Source organism: Sus scrofa, chromosome 16 (genome assembly GCF_000003025.6).
Source record: "Sus scrofa isolate TJ Tabasco breed Duroc chromosome 16, Sscrofa11.1, whole genome shotgun sequence".
NCBI classification, from domain to species: domain Eukaryota; kingdom Metazoa; phylum Chordata; class Mammalia; order Artiodactyla; family Suidae; genus Sus; species Sus scrofa.
Genome location: NC_010458.4, coordinates 49,974,184 through 49,995,729, shown reverse-complemented (window position 1 = coordinate 49,995,729; position 21,546 = coordinate 49,974,184). Strand labels below are relative to the sequence as shown.

The 21,546-nt window shown below is 46.9% G+C and overlaps 1 long non-coding RNA gene across 1 annotated transcript; it reads left to right on the top strand.

The window, feature by feature from the left end:
- On the top strand, positions 2,205 to 17,058 carry LOC110257325. The gene is made up of 3 exons (XR_002339796.1): positions 2,205 to 2,304; positions 12,487 to 12,712; positions 16,164 to 17,058. It is a non-coding gene; the product is annotated as an uncharacterized LOC110257325 (long non-coding RNA).

Below are 21,546 nucleotides of genomic sequence, written 5' to 3'. Positions count from 1 at the left end.
GTCAGTGACAAAGGGACAAATACTATATGATTCCACTTATACGATGTCCCTAGAACAGCAAGTTCATAGACAGAGAAAGTGGAATAGTGGTTGCCAGGGGCTGGTGGGGAAAGGGAATGAGGAGTTCTGGTTTAATGGCGAAAGAGTTTCTGTTTTCCAAGATGAAAAGTTGTGCGGATTGATGGTGGTGATTGTTGCCCAATATCAACATACTTAATACCACTGAATGCTACACTTTAAAACGGTTCACATGGTAAATTTTATGTTATGTGTATGTTATCGCAAATTGTAAAACTTGTGTAGATTTACACCTAGGTTTTTTTTTTTTTTTTTTTTTTTGGCTTTTTTAGAGCTACACAAGCACCATATGGACATTCCCAGGCTAGGGGTCAAATTGGAGCTACAGCCATCAGCCTACACCACACCCACAGCAATGCAGGATCTGAGCCACGTCGGGAACCTACACCACAGCTCGTGGCAACACTGGATCCTTAACGCACTGAGCAAGGCCAGGGATCGAACCTACAACCTCATGGATTCTAGTTTCTGCTGGGCCACGAAAGGAACTTTCTCAAAGTCATCATTTTATTTTATTTTATTTTATTTTATTTTTATTTTCCCACTGTACAGCAAGGGGGTCAGGTTATCCTTAGATGTATACATTGTCATCATTTTAAATACAAGGAGTTATTGAGCTAAATATTGCATAGTGCTGAAAGTTCTCTCTAGACTTTGCTTTGGAGGCAAGGAATCTTCGGGCTGTCATTTGTCACTGCTGGTGACATGACCCCAACACCTTTCATGGTCTTTCTGATTTATTGCTGGAGAAGAGGAAGAAAAAGCAAGTTCTGAGTAAGGGGAAACCGGCAGCTCACCTTGGAGGATGAGGCTTGGACTTTAATGATTGGCTTTTCTTTTTTTAAAAAATCTTTTTATGGCCACATCTGCAGCTAAAAGAATTTCCTGGGCCATAGCCACATCAGCTTGGGATCCAAGCAGCATCTTCAACCTATGCTGCAGCTTGCAGCAACACCAGATCCATAACCCACTGAGTAAGGCCAGGGATTGAACTCAAATCCTCACAGAGACTATGTCAGGTCCTTAACCACCTAAGCCACAATGGGAACTCCTAGTGATGGGCTTTTTGACAGCCCACGCAAGACTCTATTCCTTGCTCCACCTATGCAAAAATGCCACGTCAGTGGGCTTGTCTTATGTCCTCGTTTGCCTGGCCCAGCCAAGGTTTACACCTATTGTCCCAACAGAATTATTATTATCCACTTTTCGCCATCAGCATATCCCAGTTGCACAAGAAGTCAACCATAGTGAGTTTTCTTTGAAACAACATGATGTTTCATTGCCTTCCCTAATGCATGGCCATACTTTTAAAAAATGGAGAAATGGGAAATACATACTTTTTTTTTTGTCTTTTTAGGGCCATACCTGCAACCTGGAAGTAACCAGGCTAGGGGTCGAATCAGATCTGTAGCCACTGGCCTACGCCACAGCCATAGCAACTCAGGATCCATCCTGCATCTGCGACCTATATTGCAGCTCACAGCGATGCCAGATTCTTTAACCCTCTGAGCGAGGCCGCTTCCTCATGGATACTAGTCAGATTCATTCGCGCTGAGCCACAACTGGACTTCCTGGGAAATATGTTCTAACCACCTAAATTCTGAATGGTGGGTGGGTCCTTCCCACCCTCTCAGATCCATCCACCTTCAGCCTCAGAAACCTGCGTTGGGAGAGTTTCTCCAGCAACCCCCCAGCTCCCCAACTTGACTCCCCTCTCTCCACTGCCCCCCGGCACACCCAGAAGTGTCCACAAAACTCGGGAAACCATATTCTTAGAAGTTACTAGAATATAAACGGTCGAAGGGCAAGTAGTGTCCTGTTCACTTTTAACAAAGACAGTAAGGGATGGAATAAATATGGGTCCGAAAAACAGCCTGTTTGTAACCCAGGCAGGCACTTTGTTGTCAAGAATCTTTTACTGCATAACGAACAGGTTACACAAAATTTATCACCCAGCCCTCGTGCAGCCGATGCCCCTGCCACGCAGCCTCCTCGGAGCCCCCTCCGACAGATCCTTTCCACGGGCCCTTTTGTCACGTCTGGGCTCCACAGTGGCCTGAATGACGCGAAACTGTTTGATTCACGTATCCCTTTAAGAAACGAGGAGGAGGGAACTCAGAGGAAAACATCAATTCATACTGTATCTATACAAGACCAAAAAAAAAAAAAAGGAGAAGAAAGAAAGAAGGAGTGATAATGACTCTGCCCCCAGGTCCTGACGGAGTGGTGAGTCTCTCAGACACTTTAAGTAGGCGCCACGGATTGTGTAAGCGCTGACCAGCTGGCGGCCTGCCTACTTCACATGACAGCGATATCTGATGGTTTTGGCAAGGCGAGGCGGGTGGAAAGGTGCCTGGGGTCCAGGAGATGAAGAATGGGGGGAGGGAGGGGATCAGAAGAATCCCGGAAACCAAGGATACGGGGCAGAGAAATACCAATGCCAAGGGCATCCTTTTATTCCGTGGATTGGCAACACCACCGCCTGGTGCAGGGGAGTGGAAGTGAGGGCTGCGCCGCATAAAGGATGAGCCCACGTGGCTCCTCGCTCATGACCTTCATTGCAGGGCTCCGGTCCTTGTGCCCAGTGTATGGAGAATGAGAAAATACCCCTTCCTGACTTCCTGCCTGGAGGTTCTCTCCACCTCCCGCAGCTCAGCCTCCTACACTGGAATTGTGAAGATTTCTTTTTCCCTCTTTTATTTTTCTTTCTATGGCCGCACCTGCAGCATATGGAAGTTCCCAGGCTAGGGGTCGAATCAGAGCTGCAGCTGCTGGCCTGCACCACAGCCACAGCAACGCAGGATCTGAGCCACATCTGTGGCCTAAGCTGCAGCTTGCAGCAATGCTGGATCCTTAACCCACTGAGTGAGGACAAGGATGGAACCTGCATCCTCATGGATACTAGTCGGGTTCTTAATCTGCTGAGCCACAACAGGAACTCCAGAATTGTTCAGATTTCTGCTTGTTGGGGAGTGGGAGTAGATGAAGGCCAACTCTGGGAATGGGATCTAACATCAAATTCCCACTTCCTGTGTGTCAGACCCCGTCTTGCAGGCGGTCACAAGGTTTTTCTTATGCAATCCCTGTCACAACTGGAAGTACTTCTATTCCTGTTGTCTACATAAAGACAGGAGCTCAGAGAGCATGAAATGGCTGGTCCAGGTTTGCCTGAAAGTGGCAGAGCTGGGATTTGAACCTGGGGACTGCTAGCTCTTCCTGGAGACTTTGGCAGCTCTGTGACCACAGTGCACAGAATATCCTCCACCAAAGGCTCATGGTCCTCACCCTGCATTTCTTGCCAGGTCTCACTTCCCAGCCTAGGTTCATGCTGTCCCCTCCCCTCCCACCTCTTAATTTCTAAGCCACCCTGCAAAGTTCAGCGCAGAGGTCCTGTTTGCTGATGCCCCAGTCTCAAGGTTGCTCACGTTTTCTATTTCCTCAGCCCTATGTGGATATTTTGTAAGGTTTATTCTTTTTTGTAATTGCTCAGAGAAACATTTTTCCTATTTTGATCTTCTCTGATATCCAAAAATGAAAATATAATATGGTGGTAGATTTTCCATAAAAAATTTTCCCCCCTATGTTTGTATTAAGTTCACAGGTTGGAGAAGGCGAGACAAGCCATCCTTCATCCTGGCTGGTGTGAGACTCGCTTCTTCTCTCATCCATCTCCCTCCCCACATGTTGAGTTTCTGGGCAGTGGCTGTGTTTGGCCCTCTTTTTGTTCCAGAATCAGCCAGGGCCCCTTCGTAAATGTACCTGGCAAGTAAAAATGCTTTTATGTGCCAGTCACAGAAGGGTCTTATTGAATCCTTGGATTTATGAAACATCTATCACTATCCGCACTTTGCAGGTGAGGAAACCAAGTCAGGGATCCTGTAAAAGAGAGAGTTTGACTGTGGACCCACGTGTGCCCAATGCCTCCACTCGACATGCTGTGTGGCCGAACAGATCCAGATATGGGAAATACACGCTCATGTAAATGAGTTCAATTACCAACATAAATGTCTTCTCTCTAGGATGCAATGTGCTACTAACTCGAGTTCTTTTTTTTTTTTTGTCTTTTTAGGGCCACACCCATGGCATACGGAGGTTCCCAGGCTAAGGGTTGAATCAGAGCTGTAGCCACTGGGTTACACCACAGCCACAGCAACGCTAGATCAGAGCCACATCTTCGACCTACACCACAGCTCACAGCAACGCTGGATCCTCAACCTGCTGAGTGAGGCTAGGGACTGAACCTGTGTCCTCATGGATGCTAGTCAGATTCGTATCCGCCGAGCCACTACTGGAGCTCCCTTACTCGAGTTCTTGTACCTGTGCTTACCCTGAAGGTCATGCCATCCATCTCACAGAAGGTGAGCAGTGCTGACTCATTCATTCATTCAGCAGGCAAAGCCCTGCGGGGATGTAATGATGGACCCGACATGGTCCACGCCACAAGGAAACTAAAGTCCAGAACTGAATTCCATTGGATTGCAGGTATCTATTGGGCATCTACTCTGTGCAGGAAACTGCACTTGGTTTTGGGGAAAGGAAGATGAACAACCACGGTCCTTCCTTCTGGAACTCATTGCAAGGAAACCACTGGTACAGCCAGACCCAGTGAATCCTTTCTCCTGGGCTCCCAGTTATCCCAGGGCAACAACTGGGACAACAAGCTATGTCATGACTCCTACATAGCTTCTTCAAGCCTGGCCATCCATCTTGTCTTCTGGGGTTCTCAGGAGCAAAAATGTAGATACCTCATCCGTTTCATCCCAGTATGATAGCAATGAGAATGGTTGAGCCAATTTATTACATTATTGAATCCTGACCACTATCTCAGGAGGATCATTACACTCTCAGTTATACAGATGACAAGATGGAAGCCCAGAGAGGTTAAGTCATCTCCCCCAGATCACACAGCTAGGAAGTGAGGGCAGTCAGGGTATATGGACACTGGGGAGTGAGTTCTGCATGGTATTGAAAGGGGGAGAGATGATAACACTCCAAGTAACTGTAAACAACTATCCAGGGCATATTAGAGCCCCACGTGGACTTCGAAGTTGACTTCTTGGCCTTGTTTACGTATCCACGATCTGCACAGGCGACCAGGATTCTATGACTACAAGCATAATACCAGTCAGCTGGTTACAGCCAAAATGAAGAGAGAATTAAAACCTTGATCTGGCAAATTCTGACCAAAAGATTGGCTCCTGGGGGTGGAGGGGAAGAACTGTCTCTACCCTGCTTCCTCCCTTAAACTTACCTTGGCTCAGCCCAGGACCAGCCCTTCAGGGCAAACGTGCACCTTCATTTAGAATTGATGGTTCATTGGTTTGCAACTGTGCCAGGCACTTCATATGATATATATTTCTTGGTATTCTCTGGCACTAGGCCATTTCATTTAGGGGATTTTTTTCACACATCCGAATGCTCCAGTAAGACTTGTGTATGGGGTCCCTCATTGTGCTGGCTGGCTAAAATGCCAGTGCTTCACGTCCAGTGTTCTCCGGAGGCCAGAACCAGGGGTAGAAGAACAGGTCTTTCAAGTTTCCTGCTGCTCGAGACAGCGAAAAGGAACATTCCATCGAATCCCGGGCCTTTGCATAGGGAGCCAGACATTTGTCCATCAAAGCAATGAATGAATGAATGAATGATCAAGTAAAATATGTGGTTCTACCAGTGTTGGATGGACCAGCCACAGGCTATTCCAAACAGGAAGCTATGGCCATGTCTGGACTTCAAAGTAAGACTAGCACAGGGGTTAAATGGCATGAGTTCTGGAGTCAGAACTGAGTCAGCTTGAGTCAGAAGATTGGATCCAGCTCCTCCTGTGAGGACCTGGACAAGTTTCTTCATTTATCCTTGAAAGGCGTGATTGTGATTGCTCTGCAGTGTAAGGAGATAGTGCTCCCAGTACCCAGAGTAAGTCCAAAGCCCATAACCCACTGCCTGGGACATAGCCTCAGTGCCCGTGAATGGCAATTATATTCTCATTTTCCTTTTTTTTTGTCATTTTGCCATTTCTTGAGCCGCTCCGGCGGCATATGGAGGTTCCCATGCTAGGGGTCTAATTGGAGCTGTAGCCACCGGCCTACGCCAGAGCCACAGCTACGCGGGATCCAAGCCGCATCTTCGACCTATACCACAGCTCACGGCAACACCGGATCCTTAACCCACTGAGCAAGGCCAGGGATCGAACCCACAACTTCATGGTTCCTATTTGGATTCATTTACCACTGAGCCACGACGGGAACTCCCCTCATTTTCCTTTTTTTTTTTTTTTTTTTTTGGCCACGCTCATGGCATGCAGAAGTTCCCTTGCCAGGGATCGAACCCATGACAATGCTGGATCCTTAACCTGCTGAGCCATGAGTAAACTGCTTATTTTCTTATTTTTCTTCTTCTTCTTCTTTTTTTTTGGGGGGGGGGCACACCTGCAGCATATGGGAGTTCCTAGGCCAGGGGTCAAATTAGCTGCATCTTCGACCTACACTGCAGCTCATGACAAGGCCAGATCCTTAACCCACCAAGCAAGGTCAGGGATCGAATCTACAACCTCATGAATACCAGTCGGTTTCCTAATTTGATGAGTCACAGCGGGAATGCCCCAGTTCCCTCTTTTGAATAGGCTTTATTTTTTAGAGCAGCTTTAGGTTCACAGCAAAACTGAGCAGAAAGTAGAGAGATTTTCTCTTACAGGTACCTCCTGCCCTTCCATGTGTACAGCCTCCCCCAGCTAGGCACATCCCCCAAAAAGGGGGCCATTTGTTACAATTCATGAACCTGCACTGACACATCATCACCACCCAGAGTCCATAATCTACTTACAGTTTGCTCTTGGTGGTGTACAGTCTATGCGTTTGGACAAATCATGTATCCACCATTAGAGCATCATACAGAGCAGTTTCATTGCCCTAAAAATCCTCTATGCTCTGCTATTCCTCTTCCCCCAATCCCTGCCAACAACCACTGATCTTTTTACTCTTTTCATAGTTTTGCCTTTTCCAGAATGTCACATCTTTGAAATCATACCATATGTAGCCTTTTCAGATTAGCTCCTTTCACCCAATAAAAGCATTTTAACATCTCTGTGTTTTTTCATGGCTTGATAGCTCATTCCCTTTTAGCCCTGAACAATATCTCATTATCTGGATGTACCATTCACCTACTGAAGGATATCTTGATTGCTTCCCGGTTGGGGCAATTATGAATAAAGCTACTCTATACAAAGATGTGTAGATATTTGTGCAGACATAAGTTTTCAACCCATTCAAACAAATACCAAGGAGGGCACTGCTGGATCATATGGTAAGAGTATGTTTACCTTGTAAGAAACCACCAAATTGTCTTCCAAAGTGGCTGCACCATTGTGCATTCCCACCAGCCATGAATAAGAGTTCCTGTTGCTCCATATCGTCATTAGCATTTGGTGTTGTCAGCATCCTGGATTTTGGCCGTTCAAGTGGGTGTGTAGTGATATTGTTGTTTTAATTTGCAATCCCCTAATGACATGATGTTGAGTCACTTTCCTATTTTTTATTACCCCACAGGGTTTCTATAAGGACTAAGTGAGTTAACAGAAAAGTGATTATCACAGTGTCTGGTTCATAACAATTGTTCAATAAACTGTGGGTTTAAGAAGGAAAGTACTATCACTGGCACACTGAGTCCCCTTGTTTTCTGAAGCTAAAGGACAGAAGGTCAATTTGGTGACCATGACTACTTCCCAATCAGTTACTACTCTTGCTAAATATTCTTTACACACCTCAAACACAGCACTCACCAGCTTACATCATGATTATCTGTCTTCATATCTGCTGCCCCCTTTTCAGGGAAGCTCCTTGAGGCCAAGACGGTATCTTCCTTCTGTGTCCATCCCCTGCACCTGGCACAGGGCATGGTATCCAGCAGGTGTCAGGGCATATTTTTAAAACTAAATTGAAAATGCTGACTAAACTGACTCATACTGGACTTTGATCCAGTGTATACATAGACTTGGCTTTCAAAAAAAATTAGAGAAACACACTGCGGCGTATGCAGAGCAGGTCACTCTCTGCCCTGCATACCCTCTGCACCTTCCAAGGCTTCTGCCATGGTCTGTTGTGCTGTGACAGATCAGAAAGAGCTTCTGTCTTCCCCACTAGGATGTAAGCGCCATGGCCAAGTTGACTGGGCATGTCAATGAACACATTAGATGGAACTGAAATGAGAGTTAGCCCCACATGCCCTGAATCCCTTCTAGAACCACCTACTTATCCTCCCTCAGTAACAGAAAATAAAATAAAATGGAATGGAATGAAACAAAGTACAGTAGGAGTTCCCATCGTGGCTCAGCAGGTTAAGAACCAGACCAGGATCCATGAGGATGCGGGTTTGATCCCTGGCCTCTCTCAGTGGGTTAAGGATCTGTCGTCTCCATGAGCTGTGGTGTAGGTTGAAGATGCGGCTTGGATCTGGCGTTCCCTCGGCTATGGTGTAGGCCGGCAGCTGTAGTTCCGATTAGACCCCTAGCCTGGGAACTTCCATATACCTCAGGTAGGGCCCTTAAAAAAAAAAAAAAAGGTAGGAGTTCCCATCGTGGCGCAGTGGTTAACGAATCTGACTAGGAACCATGAGGTTGCGGGTTCGATCCCTGGCCTTGCTCAGTGGGTTAAGGATCCGGCGTTGCCGTTAGCTGTGGTGTAGGTTGCAGAGGCGGCTCGGATCTTGCGTTGCTGTGGCTCTGGTGTAGGCCGGTGGCTACAGCTCTGATTCGACCCCTAGCCTGGGAATCTCCATATGCCTTGGAAGCGGCCCTAGAAAAAAGGTAAACAAAACAAAACAAAATATTAAAATAAAAACTGCCCTCTTTTTTTCTCTAATGGAGAACTTGGCTTTTGCATGCAGCAAAAATTCAGAAGGCAGCTAATTGCCACCAGAGACAAAGTTTATGTGAAATTTTTCATTATCCATGTATTTGCAAGTATTTTATAATCAGTGTCATTCATTAAATTCTCTCCAGACCTCTTGGAGGGAAAGGTTTACAAATGCAGTCCCCTTCATTTCAGAGGCAGAGGATTTGGGTGACTCACAGCCCAGATCAGGATCCCAGAGCGAACAGAATTCACAGAGACAAGGAAGCTTGTTCTGAGGCAAAAGTGAGAAAAAGAGAGAGCAAGCCCTCACTCTGTGCCTGACCCGATGCCCCGTGCCCCCCATGACTCCCTCCTCAGCACATATTGCGTCAGCCTTGCTGCCCCACTTTTGATTTATTGTTCAGTTGACATCGAACCAACAATAGTATAATTAGAAGGTTGAGATGAGGGTGCCTGGAGGGAAAGTAATTATTTGCTGAAAGATGAATCGTGATAAAGGAGCAGCACCAGCATAGTTTGCTTGGGCCGAGAGCCTGGCTGTTCCTAACTTGTTGAGACCAAAATAGAAAGGGATCTTTTTCTCTAAGGATGGCACTTCTTCCTTAGAAGAGTCCGTTTTCGTTTTCTCTCCTGAAGACTTTTTACCAGAGTCTGCCCTATGCCCTTCCCATCGGGGTCCACGGAGAGAGCTGTGAGTGGGGCTCCTGGGACCCAGATGCACTTGTGGGACCCAAGAGCTATCTCCTGGGTAGCACTCTGCTGCTCTGGACAATGCCACCCTTCCCAATGGGCCCGGCACGTGACGCTGGAACTAGCAGAGTTTGGGGGCAGGGGAGGGGCAGGGAACTCGGCAGGTGGGCTGAGACCTGGACTTGGGGGAAGAATTACAATAAAGAGAAGTGGTCTTTATGAGCATCTGCTCTTGCATTAACACATGTGATCTTCATGGCATATTGGAAGGTAGGTATATCTGCAGCCCATTCTACAGATGAGGAAAGAGAGGCTCAGAAAGGTAAAGGAGGACTTCCCGTCGTGGCTCAGTGGAAATGAATCTGACTAGTATCCATGAGGATGGGGGTTCGATCCCTGGCCTCGTTCAGTGGGTCAAGGATCCGGCGCTGCCGTGAGCTGTGGTGTAGGTTGCAGATTTGGCTGGGATCCTGCGTTGCTGTGGCTGTGGTGTATGTAGGCCAGCGGCTACAGTCCCGATTCGACCCCTAGTCTGGGAAACTCCGTGTGCCGTGGGTGTGACCCTAAAAAGCAAAAAAAAAAAAAAAAAGGTAAAGGAGCTCATCCAAGATAACACAACCAGTAGTTAGAAAGCCCAGGATTTGAACATCATTGTGCCTCATGCTAAAGCCCTTGCCTTTCCTCTGATACAATCTGCCTCCCCAGATGGGAGAAGAGCCCCCAGTGGGCTCAGGGAGGCCAGGACAGAATGCTCCTCACCTCCAGACTGCTGGATCCTGCTTAAAAGACTGTTGGTTTCGTCATTGCAAAATTCCTTGTCCTTGTTGACTTTACAGCAGGCTCTGTCCTAGGTCATGTTGACCCAATTGCTCCCCTGCTCCGGGTGTGGTTCCTCCAGAGGAGAAAAGCCAAGCAGTGGGTTGAAGAGTGTCAGGAAAGTGGGCTGAGTTTCCCCACAACTGCTAGGCCTGGGCTTTAGGCTGGATGGACGTGGCCTGGCCTCTCATGGGGCCCCCTCCCTGGTGCAGTGCAGCGGAAAGGGCCCAGTGCAGGCTCTGTGCCCGCCACGGTCTCCTGGGTCCCCCTTCCTACCCTTTGGTTAGTGATCTCACTGAATCCTCACATATGGAGGATTTTGAGCTGGAGATGAGCAGTCGCATTTTACGGAGGAGCAAGTGAGCTCAAAAACGTCAAGTAACTGGCTATCAGATATCAAAGGAAACCAGAGACAAAAGAGACAGCCTACTGAATGGGAGAAAATATTGGCAAATGATAGGACTGATAAAGGGGCTGGTATCCAACATATACAACCCATACAACTCAGCATCAAAAACATCAAATAATTCAATTAAAAAATGGGCAAGAGACCTGACTAGACATTTTTCTAAAGAGGAAAAGCAGATGGCCAACAGGCGCATGAAAAGATGCTCAACATCACTGATCATCAGGGAAATGCAAATCGAAACCACAATGAGATATAACCTCACACCTGTCAGAATGGTTATCATCAAAAAGAACACAAGTAACAAATGTTGGTGAGGCTGTAGAGAAAATGGAACCTTCCTACACTGTCGGTGGGCATGTAAGTTGGTGCAGTCACTGTTGGAAACAGTATGAAAGTTTCTCAAACACCTAAAAATAGAACTGCCACATGACCCAGCAATTCTACTCCTGGGTACATATATCCAAGAAAACAAAAACACTAATGTGAGAAGATTCATGAACCCCAGTAGTTTACAGCAGCATTATTTACAATCAAGATATGAAAGCAACCTGAGTGTCCATCAACGGATGAATGGATAAGGAAACTATGGTATGTGTGTGTGTGTGTGTGTGTGTGTGTGTGTGTGTGTCTGTGTGTGAGATGGAATATTACTCAGTCATAAAAAGAACAAAATTTCGCCATTTGCAGCAACATGGATGGACTTGAAGGGTATTATGATTCAAGTGAAAGAAATCAGACAAAGACAAATTGTATGATATCACCTACATGTGAAATCTAAAAAAAATACAACAAACTAGTGAGTATAACAAAAAGAAGTAGACTCACAAATATGGAGAACAAACTAGTGGGTACAAGTGGGGAGAGGATGGGGAGAAACAATACGTGTGAATTCAAGCAGACAAGGAAACGAAGAGCTCTTGGAACCCCACACATTCCATGGCAAGACTGGAGAACCAACACATGGAAAATGAGTGGACAATGGAAACTACAGCGAGTCCAAGGTTTTTATAGAAATAGTTGATACCACTGTTGGTGGCCACAGGATGGCGCTAATGATGCAATCAGAATTTATCTCAATTGATCTGGCATCTTTGGATCACTCCCTTAAAATTCAAAGTCCTACACAGAGACATCCCATTCCAAAAGTTGGAAGCTGCTAAAATATCCTACAGTAGGTGAATGGATAAGCAAACTGTGGTACATTTATACCATGGAATATTTTTCAGTAATAAAGGGGTTAAAGGCTGTTCAGTCATGTAAAGACGTGGGTGAATCCTAAATGTATAGGGCTTCCTGAAAGAAACAGTCTAAAAAGCTATGCACTGTATGGTTCCATTTATATGGCACTCTAGAAAATGCAAGCCACCTAAACAATAAACAGATCAGTGGTTCCTAGGGGTTCTGGGGTTTGAGGGAGGACTAAAAGATGAAGCACAGGAGATATTTTTAGGGTGGAGAAAGTATTCCATATAATACTTTGAGAATTAATACATGACACAATTTGCTTGCTAAAATCTATAGAATTTTCTAGCAGATACACTACCGCTGCCGGTTGATCGAGGTCAACTCCAACAATAAGTCATGCTGACAGTATGTACCCTGGATAGATGTGGTGAGAATGGCATTTACCTCTGCGGTCTTTCTCCCTAGGGCCCATAATTCCAGTGTAATCATGAGAAAAATGTCTGATCAATCTCCATTGAAGGACCTTCTACAAACTATCGACCCAGGGCTCCTCAAACCTGTCAAGATGACATGAATAAGGAAAGTCAGAGGAGCTGTCTCCACCAAGAGGAGCCTAAGGAGGCATGGTGACCACATGGGCACGACCACGTTGTACTGTGGATGGGATCCTGCTACAGAAAAAGGGCATTAGGTAAAAACTAAAGAAATCTAGGAGTTCTGTCGTGGCACAGTGGTTAACAAATCTGACTAGGAACCATGGCTTTGCTCAGTGGGTTAAGGATCCGGCGTTGCTGTGAGCTGTGGTGTAGGTTGCAGAGGTGGCTCGGATCCCGCGTTGCTGTGGCTCTGGTGTAGGCCCGTGGCTACAGCTCCAATGAGACCCCTAGCCTGGGAACCTCCATATGCTGCTGCAGTGGCCCTAGGAAAGGCAAACAGGCAAAAATAAAATAAAATAAAATAGACATGTTATCTCCATTATGTCAAGGTAAAGACTTGAACCGTAGTATTTAGATGAAGAAACCAAAGTCTTGAATGAGACAGCAGGTTATCGAAGGCCATGCAACTGGCAAGGGGCGGAGCTGGGATGGAAACCCAACCAGCAGCCACCGATTCCCACGCTGTTTCCTCTCCTGCCTGGCAGTGCACACTAGCCTGGCTGGCCGCCAGGTTGGTATAGGCATGGGATCCTTTTTTTTTCCCCCCAGGCTGCCTTCTCCTTGCTGATTTGCAGCTCAGGGCTGGGAGCCTCTGTCTATATATTTACTGTCCTTTGCCAGCTTTGAACCTGCAGTGGCGGCGTGAAGGGGTGGGAAGGAGGAGGGGGGAGGAGGGGCTTGGTCTGATATTAAAGAGCACCACTCAAGGATGAAGGTGCCTTAAGCTGGCAGTGGTGGTGAAGAAAACCCTCTCCCTCAGTGCAATACATGTACAGTGCTTAGCACAGCTCCTGGCATGAGGGACGTGCCACAGTTTTAGATCCAGAGACTTTCTCTAGGGTGTGCAATTGTTGGTAGAAGCCTACACTTCAGTGTTTCTCCATCTGCCTCCACAAGCTAAGCCCATTTATCTACAAGCTCTCTGAGAGCCTTCATTGATCTAGTCAATGAAAAGTTATAGAACACCTCCCATGTGTCCTGAGCCTGCCTGGATCATCCTGCAGTCACGGGAGCTCAGGGATGATAGAGCCAGCAAGCTGTGTCCCTATCAGGCCTGGGTGGGTGGGCCAGTGAGTCCTGGGATTAAGTTGCTATTGAGTAAGTGTATCTCAGGCCTCGGGGGAAAATGCCCGGACACTGCTTTGGCCTATGGTTCCAAAGTCCCAGGTAGTTGAATGCTGTCCCTGAGCTATAAAGAAGTATTACAAAGAGGGGTGGGACCACCAGGACTCAAACAATCCCATAGCATCTGGAGGCTGGCCTAAATTTGAGCACAGGGGAAAGGCCATCCAGTTGCAAACACCTTTCTAGAACTTTCCAATTGGGCAAATGACCCTTCCCATCTGCCTCCTCCTCCATTTTTTTTTTTTCCCCTCTTTACGGCACCTGCAGCACATGAAAGTTCCCAGGCCAGAAGTCAACTTGGAGCTGCAGCTGCCGGCCAACACCACAGCCACAGCAACACAGGACCCTTAACCCACTGAGCAGGGCCAAGGATCGAACCCTCATCCTTATGGATACTAGCTGGGTTTGTTAACCACTGAGTCACGACAGGAACTCCTGTTGTTTTGCTTCATTTCATCCCCCAAAGAAGGTGAGGTCAGGCTAGAAGTAGCAGGTGCGAGGTGCATATTTTTGATTTGTGTGTGAGGCCTAAAGTCTAAACGATAGGCTCCTGATGTAGTCACCCCATTTCTTCCTTGATGTAGAGAATGAGGCAACCGTAGGAACAGGGGGCTGGGGTGAGGAGGCAGCGGGGTCATTCTCAGCAAGAGAGTAAAAGGAGGGGACAACCAGCTGTTGGGGTCATGCCATCCTGGCCCCAATGTGGGGCCTCCCTGTACATGGGAACCAGCCTGGGAGTCCTCTGCATGGAAAGTGGCTGGTTCCACTAGCTGAATGGCAGCGTCTGCTGGGGCCATGGCACCTGCAAATCTACTCAACCAATGACAGTTCAGGATGTCAACATTTGATGCACTTTGTCCTCTTCACATGGAAACAAGACCCAAGGCCTCCCTGCCTCTCAATTTGTAGGACACACATTTGAGATTTTTTTTTTTTTCCAGAAGAAGCTGTATCATGGGCAGTCAGGTGATCTGCCCTGATTTGCTCAATAATAGTCAGTGAGTCATTTTCCCCTAAGCTTTATTTCTGTCATGTCAAGATGGCCTGATAGCCACAATGAGGTATCCACTCAGTGGTCAGAATGGCCATCATTAATAAGTCTACAAATAATAAACGCTGGAGAAGGTGTGGAGAAAAGGGAACCCTCTTACATTGTTGGTGGGAATATAAATTGGTGCAGCCACTATGGAAAACAGTATGGAGAGTCCTTAAAAAACTACAAATAGAGTTACCAAATGATCCAGCTATCCCACTCCTGGGTATATAGCTGGAAAAATGAAAATTCTAATTCAAAAAGATACATGCACCCCCATGTACATAGCAACACTATTTACAATGGTCAAGATATGGAAGCAAACCAAATGCTCATCAACAGATGATTGATTTAAGATGATGTGATATAGACGGATAGAAAGATAGATAGATAGATAGATAGATAGATAGATAGATAGATAGAATGGACTATTACTCAGCCATAAAAAAGAATGAAATAGTGCCATTTGTAGCAACATGGATGGATCTGGAGAATATTATGCTAAGTGAAGTAGAACAAATATTATATGATAAAAAACAAAGACCCTGAGGGGTAAATATGAACTGGGCTCTCTGTTGCCACTCGGATCAGAGCCACCTGTGCCTGGGTATCTCCGTAGCCCCCTAGCTGCTAACCTTGCTCCCGCTGACTCTCCCCACAGCAGCCAGAGCATCCTTCTAAGTTGTACAGCAAATTGTGACCCTTCAGGGACCTCCCTGTCTCCAGGTCCTGCAGGATCTACACCCCCATGGTTCCAGCCACACTGGCCTCCTTTCTGTAACTTGTACTCTACCAAGCTTTTCCCCGCTCACTCAGGAACTTTGCACGTGCTTTTGCCCTTGTCTGAAACACTTCTTCCCAAGTCAGGCATTGGGTCCTTCCCCCAGTGTCCCCCATTCCCATCGTATCTTATCCGTGTGGGCTTTCCCAGATCAAAAGCTACCCCACCCCCCCTGACTGATCTGGCCCTTTGTCTTCCCTGCTTTGTTTAAACCTTCTCACCATGCAACCACCTATAGATTTTCTTGTTCTTTGGATTTTTATCTGCTCCACCCCCTGGAATGGAAGCTCTGGGGACCAGCACTTGGCTTTGATCATTGGTGCATCTTCAGTGCCTAGAACAGCACCTGACCCATGTGGAGCTCAGTAAGCCTTTGCTCAGTGAATGAATGAACCGATTTGATGACTTAAAAGCACACGGAGCCAGGATCCAAAACCAAATATTCTAGAGAGAGGTGCCAAAGACAGTTCCATAATATGTGGACCCCTTCGCATGTATTTCCCCAAATCTCAACATAATGATTCCTCTTTCCCTTTTCCTCCCGCAGAAACAGAAGCTCAGAGAGGGAGGTCACCTGCTGCAGGTCACACAGCTGGGAAGCAATAGAACCAGGAGTCTAACCCAGATACATCTGAGTCCCAGGCTTGCTCTTTACCATGACCTTTCTGTACTGGACAGAGCTGCTGGATGCCTGACACTAGGGCTGTGGGTCGGACTGGGTCAATCGAGACTGTCTCCCTCTTCTGGAATCCTCTCTCCAGATCTTCCCTCAGGCAGCTCCAGATGGGCGTTCAGGTCTTGTTTTGTGTGTTTCCTGCTTGATTTAAGGACTTCCAATTCTGCTTTGCTGAGAACAAGAGAAAGAAATAAGGTGACGAGATGAAACTAAGTCAGAATAGTGAGTGAGCAAGTAGTTGGTGAGCTGCGCTCACCAGAAGACCCAGAAGAAGTGACAAGAACATCCGGGTGTGAGCCTGGGTGGGATGGAGGGAAGAGGCCAAGAAGCCTCAAAAACAGTAAATATCCGCGGGCACTCAGTGTTCACGAAGTCTTCAATTGCCCACCGCTAGTGACACCCATTCTGGCCAAATGTGTCTTGTGTCCAAGATGCTGGGATAGAAGCCACCACGCTCAGCTGGCTGAGCGGTCAGGCAGGACTTGGGCTTGGCAGAACTGGTGCCGCAGTTCTCTGATGGAACAGCCACGAGGTGGCTCCGGGCATCTTCCACCTGCTGAGCCTGCTTGCCCGACCTCATTTCTGGTCTTTATAACCATTAGAGGAATAGGCTGACAAGGCAGAGAGAGAGACACATCGCATAACCCAGGATTCATATGGTGTATTCCTGTGAGCCGCTGCTGCCTGTACTAAGTGCGTTTACCAACCCCAGCTCTTTCCTCTGGCTTCTCTTTGAATGTTTTCAAGATTTAATAAACCATGTGCTTCAAGCATCTTCAGTTGATCTGCGAGTTTTTCTGTTTAGTGGTCTCTGGGAGATCCCGCCTGGCATCGTAGCTGGGGACTATGATTTCATCAAATGGGTTGCGCCATGAACAAATATCTACTCAAATATCACCTCCTTCCATCACAGGAGGAGGAGAGCAGAGCCGAGAGGGAGGTGTGGCTAAGGCTGGTACCCCTGATTTTCTTTCCCAGTGTGGCTAGAGCAGAATAGGAAGCCGTTTCCTCCCAGCCTCGGTGTGTGGAGCCACAGAGTCGGGATTCATGGCAAATTAGGCTGCCGATTTGTACGTTAAACAAGGTTAATTCCATCCATTAGGCAAAGATGTTTTCAAAGCGCCTGGCACTAGAGCCAGGAGCAATTAGTGTCTTTGTATTAGTGGATGTGGGCGTGGGGCCAGGATGTTAGGGGAGCAGGGGGTGAAATTTATACACGCTTTATGATATCATCAAAAGTAAATGAATTATGAAAACAAAAGAGCCAATCTGAGGCTGCCAGGACTAATTACTGAGTAGGACAGAAAGTTCACAGCAAAGGAGGGAAGAAAGATCCCAGAAGCGTGAGAGTGGCGACCAGGCTGGTCCACAGGTGTCTCTAGACCAGTCGGTGTCTTCCACCGCCCCACCTCCGGGTTCGGGGTGGCGGGGGGAAGCTCTGCTTTTGTCTTAAGTAAAGAGGTTGGATCGTGAGGGGTGATTTCCTTGGTTGTTGTTGTTTTGGGTTTTGACTTTGAGTTTTCTGTCTGGTCTGAGCCTTCCATAATGCTGTGACCAATTGGTGGACTTGGTTCAGAGGGCACTTTGGACCCGCTGGGAGCAGGTCACTGACAGCCCCACTGCCGGAGCCTCTGTGTACTCCTGATGGTTGTAACAATACATCCCTTTGGCAAAGAGCAGGAGCTCTGTGTCATGCACTGAAGGACACGGTCTCCGCCGTCCCCAGAGCCAGCCTGGAGCTCTTTGGAGGCAGTGGGCTCACCTCAGTGGGAAGAGGTGATTCGTGGGTGTCATGGCACACATAGGTGACATTCAAGGGCATCGGGCTTACCCAGGGGAAGCTACTTCCAGTTCCATTTTCTTCTCATTTGTCAAATTAGATCAAGGGAAAGAGTTCAGTGAGGGGCTTGTCTGTCTTTAATTTCTCTCCTAGCAATTGCTAACCCTCTTTTTACTGGCGACAGTATCAAGCTAGAATTTATTAATAAGTTTTCTGTGTTTTAATGAATTTGTGCAGTTAAATTTGTTCATGTCAAATGATCATGGTTTTCCATCTATGGTGATGCTACAAAGTTGTAAAACAGAGCAAATTGATTTAAAAAATTATCAACTGTACCATTTTATTTATTTATTTTTTTAGGGCCGCACCTGTGACATATGGAGGTTCCCAGGCTGGGGTCAAATTAGAGTTATAGCTGCTGGCCTACACCACAGCCTCAGCCATGCAGGATCCAAGCCGTGTCTGTGATCTACACCATAGCTCACAGCAATGTCAGATCCTTAACCCAGTGGGTGGGGCCAGGGATTGAACCTGCAACTTCATGGCTCCTAGTTGGATTTGTTTCCACAGCACCGTGATGGGAACTCCTCAGCTGTATCATTTTATAAAAGATCATACAGCATTATGAAATGGATACATGAACAACCAATGTATGGAAAACACCAGCATAAGGGAAGGAACACTGGGGGGATTAGGGGAACAGACGCTTAGGTCCCTGTTTCATTGCTGTGTGACCATGGGCAAGTTTCATAATCTCTCTGTGCCTCAGTTTCCAATTGGACGATACAACACGAAGCTAATTGGAAAAGATGCTCTCTCATAGACCAATGGGTCATGTTCCAATTCCTTCTACCCCTACCATTGAAATGAGGAAACTGAGACTCAGAAAAGGTGAGAGGTACTCAGGGTGGCCAGAATGCCAGCCCTGGGCCTGGCACCCCGTAGGTGTGCCATAGCACAAGTTGGCCACACGCCCCTTTTCTCTCCCCCTCCCTCACCAATCTTGCCAGTTACTGGAGAAACAAACGCAACTACATTTCCCACTGACAGAAGATCTACAAACACCAGCAAGTGAAAAATAAAGGGCACGTCCCGTGAAGCAGCTACTTTGAAAAATATCTGGTCCCTGTTGTAGCCGATTGTTTGGAAAGCAAGTGAGGTGTGTCACCCAGAGGAAACTTCTGGTAAATGTTACCACTGGTTTTGTGAAAGCATTTGGTAACAGTCACTGGCTGTTTTTAAAAGAATTGGCTCACTAGAGGGAGAGGGCAAAAGGAATCAGGAGAAATACAGAGAGAAAACGGGTAACAGTGGTCAAGAAATGCGTATATGACGTTTGTAGTCTGATGGGGGGAACCCAACTAGATTACGTGTATTTTATATCACCATATATATATTTATTTTATTTTTAATTAATTAATTTATTTGTTTATTTTGGGGTCTTTTTGTCTCTTCTAGGGTTGCACCCATGGCATATGGAGGTTCCCAGGCTAGGGGTCCAATCAGAGCTGTAGCCGCCGGCCTACACCACAGCCACAGCAACGGGGGATCCAAGCCACGTCTGCAACCTACACCACAGCTCACGGCAACGCCGGATCCTTAACCCACTGAGCAAGGCCAGGGATCGAACCTGCAACCTCATGGTTTCTAGTCGGATTCGTCAACCACTGAGCCACGACGGGAACTCCAATATATATCTTTAATGTTTCGGAAACCACTTGAGGAGGGAGACAATGCAGTATTTTAATAGGGATTAGAAATGCAAATGTTTAGGAGATCCAGATAGAAACATACTGAATGAAGCACAAATCAGTGAAGCAGGAACTGGGGGAACTGAACAGGACTGGGGGACCCCAAACAATTACACAAGCTGGAGTGTGGGCCCAGAAATGTCGGATGGCCAATCATTTAAAAAAAAGTGAGAGAGTGGATATAGGTATATGTATAACTGATTTACTTTGCTACACACCTGAAATTAACACAACTTTGTAAGTCAACTACGTTCTAATAAAAAAATTTTAAAGTTAAAAGGTAAAAAAAAGAGCATGACATTGACAGTGTATTTCAGAGCTTCTGAAAGACAATGTTACTATCAAATTCTAGTAAGAGTTAATAGAACTGCGAAATAAGTAAAAAAAAAAAAAAAAAAGGCAAAAGAGGGAGTTCCCGTCGTGGCTCATTGGTTAACGAATCTTACCGGGAACCATAAGGTTGCGGGTTTGATCTCTGGCCTTGCTCAGTGGGTTAAGGATCCAGCGTTGCCGTGAGCTGTGAACTGTGGTGTAGGTTGCAGATGTGGCTTGGATCCAGCGTTGCTGCGGCTCTGGCGTAGGCCAGCAGCTATGGCTCCAATTCGACCCCTAGCCTGGGAACCTCCATATGCAGTGGGAACGGCTCAAGAAATGGGAAAAAGATTAAAAATTGAAAAAAAAAAAAGAAAAGAAAAAAAAATTCAAATTTTAATGTGGAATCCTTGTCTTATGGGTAGCTCATTTCTTAATGATTCTATGTAAGTTAAATAAACTGACCAGAGAGCTGCCAGATTGAAGTCTCTGCTCTAAACACCTAGAAAATCCATCCAGAGGCTTCACTTCCTCGGGCCCCTGGGGAAGCGAAGAAACATGGCACCATCTCTCCGTGGACTTTTCTGCTCCACTAGATGGTGTGGTGGGGGTGGGGGAATCTTGGCACCTACTTTAGATCCCCTTCTTCTGGGCGCTCAGAATTTCAGGTTTGTCAGGCTCCAGGATAGCTGTCTTCAGCCTGGCATTCAGAGTTGGCCACTTCTCTCCTTGCCCTCCTGGGCTATGGCCGCCCTGATGGCTGGCTGGGCCCTGGGAGCTTATCTATCGTCCTTCCTCCCTTTTTTTTTCTTTCTTCCTTCCTTCCTTCCTTCCTTCCTTCCTTCCTTCCTTCCTTCCTTCCTTCCTTCCTCCTTTCCTTCCTTCGGTTTTTAGGGCTGAACCTGCAGCATATGGAAATTCCCAGAATCGGGGTCGAATTGGAGCTACAGCTGCCAGCCTATGCCACAGTCACAGCAACCCGGGATCTGAGCCACGTCTGCAACCTGAACCACAGCTCACAGCAACACCAGATCCTTAACCCACTGAGTGAGGCCAGGGATTGAACCTGCATCCTCATGGATCCCAGTCTGATTCATTTCCGCTGAGCCACGATGGAAACGTTCTTCTCTGTTTCTCGGGCCCCACATGGTGTCAGGAGGTACACAGTGAAGTGGTGCTGAATGCGTGAGGAAGTGAAGAAAGAGAACATGTGAGTCACTTTCGGGGACTTAACTGAACTTGGATTAGTGCAGTGGGTGAAGGGCAAGAAATCGCAGAATCGTGGCTGTGGCTGTTTCTGTGGCCTGGTCTTTACTAAGGGGCCTGCCAAGTGTTTCACCTTTGAACGCCTCTAGGCAGATTACTGGACAGTCTTTCCGAAAAGACTCATGCCCAGAGATGTTTTGAGAAT